Below are 4,771 nucleotides of genomic sequence, written 5' to 3'. Positions count from 1 at the left end.
CGATTCTAAGTCTCTGATTATCCTCGCCGCGTTGCAGGAGTCAAATAAATAAATAAATAAAAAGCCAATAATAATCGTGCGTCTTATTATTATTATTATAAAATAATAAAAACATACCCTCGTTACTAAAATACTATAATAATAATATATGTTTAAAAAAGAGCATAAAGCGACAAAAAAACACAAAAAAACAGTTTCCTATGGAATTTCACTTTGGAAAAGTCAGGATCATATTTTGGTGGGGCCCAAGCCAAGCCTAGCCGAGCCGAGCCGCTGTAAACCCCAATTATTTGCCACAAATGATTGTAAGCCGCATATGTGGACTTGCAAGCCCCAAAACCCTGGTCGGTTAAGCCCCTCATGTGACCGTGACGTATGCTAAAATAAGCCCCCCTCATGTGACCGCGACGTTTACCGAAATTACACGACATCACGCGGCTGTTCTCCATTCTTATCCAAATAAAACCAGGCGCCTCATCTTCCTCCACGTGGCAGCCGCGTGGCGGGAAATAGACGGCCGCGAGGATGGTTTAACGGCAGCCGTTAAACACTGGGGACCAAGGGGCGCGTGGCCGATTAACGGCCGCCGTTAAATGGAATTGCCAGGCTGGCAGAGCACAAATCGTACGGAAAGCGTGGAGAGTCCGACGGTTTATAATAACCTGTCGCTTTCGCCAGCTCAGCAGAAATCAAGTTTTAACATATTTTTATGGCAGGAAAGGCTCGGTCAAAATCGGCGCGCCCAGGAGGCCAGCCTGGCCCGGTCAAATACGAAGGCAGGAAGGACACGTGTCCTTGGACACAGCTGCGAAGGCCGACTGGTTGGGCCGGTCGGGTGACAGGTGGCGCCGGTGACCGGATTCGAATCAATAAGTCCAGTTTTCCCCTTCTCTCTGTTGTACAGAGAGGGATGGAGGCAAAAAACAGAGGGACTCTTTCTGGGTAAATCTGATGTTTTTTTGTTGGAAACCCTAATTTTTGTAGTTTTAGCTGCTACAGAATGTTGTTTTGAGGTCCTTTAATGGCGTCGGCGAGAAACAGCGAAGAGATTGACAGAATTAAAGGCCCCTGGAGCCCCGAAGAAGATGCGGCATTGCAGCAGTATGTGCAGAAATACGGGCCTAGGAACTGGTCGCTTATAAGCAAGGCGATTCCTGGAAGATCAGGGAAATCCTGTAGGTTGCGGTGGTGCAATCAGCTGAGCCCTCAGGTGGAGCACCGATCTTTCACTCCTGAAGAAGATGCCGCCATTATCAAAGCTCACGCGCTGCACGGTAACAAATGGGCCACGATTGCGAGACTGTTGTCTGGACGAACCGACAATGCGATCAAAAATCACTGGAATTCGACGCTCCGGAGACGTTGCTTGAGCAACGCCGCCGTTAGCTCGGAGGAGGAAGGAGGCGATCGAAAGCGGTGCCTGGAAGATGAGGATTCAGGACAGGCGAAGAAGATCCTAAAGCCTTCTTCGCCATATGGATCGGATTCTTCTACTGTTTACAGGCCTCTGCCTCGCGTTGCAGCGGTAAATACTAGTGTCGCGGATTTAAATAAGCCCTGCGATCCGCAAACTTTTCTCAGCCTTTCGCCTCCCGGCACAGGGCAAGGTGTTTCTCCTTTGAAACCCTCGACTTCGCCACCTGTTCTTCCTCCCTGCCATGTGACCGTCGACTCCCCTGCTCCCTCCGGCTACGTTAAGGCTCAGGAGGCCATGGAATGGATAAGCTCTGCGATCAACAACGCGCTGTCGCAGACTCTGGCGCCGATTCTGAGCCCCCGGTCACACGCCGCTGTAAATTCCGCGGAGTTTTTGGCCGTAATGCAGGAGATGGTTGCAGAGGAGGTGCGTAATTACATGGCCGCTTTGAAGCAGCAGCGCTTCAATAATACTTCTTTCCCTGCAAATCCTCCATCGAATTGTTCCGCGGCGTCTTCTGTTTTGAATTTCTAGCGAACCGCTGCTATTGGCAGACTTGAGTAGCAAAGCAAAGCAGCGAGCAAATAATAATGGTAATACAATACAACTGCAAATGCAAATGCAATCTTTCTTTCTGTCCATGTTTTTTTGTTCCCCCCTTTTTGACAGGAAGCGCAGTGTTAAGGCAAAGTGTAGAGATTTCAAGACGAAAGGTAACTGAGAATATATTTCCTGACTTCCTCTGAGCAAAAGCGAAGAATACCCTAAATAAATCAAAAGCAGCATCTTCATTCTCGATGATGAAGTTATATTTGCTAAATTTTTAAAATCTGAGGTGATATCTAAATCTTTTAAATCTGCAGTGATATTTTTCTGTTGATTTTTTGAGCATGCTATTGTATCAAATTAAGCTTTTTGGGAAGAGTTAGAATATTTTCAAAATCCCATGGAGTGGGGCCGCCGCAGTTGCTTGATTTTTTCCTGTTTCTCTCATGGTAAACAGCTTTTTAAATTACAAATCAATTTAAATCTGTAACTGTTGCAGATCCAGCTGCAGCTTGAATCGGTGCCGGAGAAAGAGTTTGTAATTTTCATTCCATTTTCTTTTTTCTTCTCCATGTCTTGCCAATTTTGCTGATTTTCTTAAGCAAAACCGAAAATTCAAAATGAAAATTTCTTCTCTTTTTTCCCCGAATTTCCTGATTTTCTTAAAGCAAAACAGAATTCAAAATGAAAAAGCTTGAATGAATTGAGTAAACCCCGTACAGAACTGTCATTAAAGAAGAGCATGAACATAGTACAAAAAGCAAAAGAGTAATGGAATCTGCAACGAAAACCGCCATCAAAATCTAACAGAAAACTAAATTACATTATTCTTGTTCTTGTAGAGTGGGGAGTGCAGAGGGTACTTTATAATAATTACTTTTTAGGGTATCGTGACACCGTTTCATAACTTGTATTGTTGCCCACTTTATTGAAACACACCAATAATGGTGGCAGGCCAGGGTATGCAATGCAGAGGTACTTTTTCAAATCAGGTTTTGGCTTTCTATTTCTGACATCTAGTTACACACTAATTACTCGTTTTCTCCAAGTCAAATACATGGGTAGCGCACATATTAATTAAATATAAAACTTAATGATTAAATTGCAATATTTTTGAAATAAGATTCTTATGCTTGTAAGTGATGGCAGGCCTATGGTCCTAAATTTGATGATTGGATGGGTTTGTTTAGGATTTTTTTTTACCTCTTCATTGAATAAAACCATAAATAATGTGGGGATGAGGCAATCAAAAAATAGTTGTGAAAATAAATAATATGTGTTTTCTTTTCTAACAAACTTCTAAACTTTTGTACAAAGATCTTTTAGTTTTGTTTGGAAGGTGTATAAATCTTATCTTATGTTTTCATGGAGTGTCCTTGTGTAAACTTTTAATCTTGAGAAAAAGATAATTTGGAATCTTTTCCTACCATAGTGAACTAACTATTATTAGTTCTTGCTGACGGCAGGGTACTTATGCATCGATGTGATGCAAATAACTTTTTCATCCTACCAATAGGAGGCATTTTTTGCTTTTAAACATATTTGTAATGTTGATACATTTATCTATGATTTTCAAACATGAAAAAAGTTAATTATCTTTAGTGCAATTGGTTGAGAGCAAAAATAGTAAGGAAGAAAATTAATTTTCATTACATACAAATATAGAAAATTTTCAAACACTTTGCAAATACATTGATTTATAATAAACTTTATCAATGTTTTAATTACAACTTTATCTCTATCAATGCATTAATTACAACTTTATCTCTACAAGTGGATTAGCTTTTTAAAAAACAATAATTTTTCTCTTCCACCTCACAAATGAATGTCTAATTAATAATAATTATCATGATCTATTTTTCTTACCATATAGATATTTTAATCAAATATAGAGTTAAATGTTATATCCTTGCACTTGAATTTCTAATTTTTTTAAAATTTTGATTTTTTAATAAAACTACTTAAATTATGACTATTATTTCACTTTTATCAAAAAAAAATTAAACAATACTATTTTTCAATTTTATTTGATAATTGTGTTTGTAATATGTATAATTCATAAGTGTTACAATTTAAAAATTATATCATTCATTATTATTATTATTATTCATTTAAACAATTTATCATTTAGTTTAAATATATTTAAAGCTTCAATATACATTTCAATATTAAATTAATAATTATATTTTATAAAAAAAATATACTACAGGAAATAACCACAAAAAAAAGAAAAGTTAAATTCTAAAAGATATATAAATTATTATTAAGTTTTTCTTAACTATGTACGGAAATTTAATAGTTATATTCTATTTCTTTTTTATTCATTAACATTAAATTTATATGTATTACATCTATTTACTATTTACAAATCTACGTATGAAATTATATAGATATTATTTCATAATTAAAAATTCCTTTATTCTATGAAAACATATGAGCCATCTTGCAATTCTAGGCAAAAATTAATGCATTTGCAATGCTACTTTAGAACCATGTAACCTTATTCTCACTCACCTACACCTCTACAACCATTATGCTATTGCTAGTTGTCTCTTACCAAAAAACATCAATCTATTAATTTCACATACCCCAACGTCGGCAGGGACTATGACGCTTGCGTCTCTTGTTTAGGAATTGGCTTATGGCGAAAAGCCACACTTAAATGGTTTAGTTTTCTTTTGAAGTCTATTTATATATTTGAATATTTGATAGTTTAATAAGTTCATATTAAATTTAAAATTTATTCATATATTCTCATTTAATAATCGTTAATTATTTAAAAATAATTTCAATATATTTCAATATTAA

The 4,771-nt window shown here is 36.9% G+C and overlaps 1 pseudogene across 1 annotated transcript; it reads left to right on the top strand.

Annotated features, from left to right (window-relative positions):
• The first annotated feature begins 889 nt into the window (after positions 1 to 889).
• LOC149567402 (transcription factor MYB73 pseudogene) lies at positions 890 to 2,246 on the top strand (annotated as a pseudogene). The gene has a single exon (XR_016362410.1). The product of XR_016362410.1 is annotated as a transcription factor MYB73 pseudogene (transcript).
• The last annotated feature ends 2,525 nt before the right edge of the window (positions 2,247 to 4,771 follow it).

The sequence above is a fragment of the Cupressus sempervirens genome, chromosome 3 (assembly GCF_028749045.1).
Source record: "Cupressus sempervirens isolate cs-2001-9-10 chromosome 3, ASM2874904v1, whole genome shotgun sequence".
NCBI lineage: Eukaryota > Viridiplantae > Streptophyta > Pinopsida > Cupressales > Cupressaceae > Cupressus > Cupressus sempervirens.
This window is presented reverse-complemented; position numbering and strand designations above follow the sequence as displayed.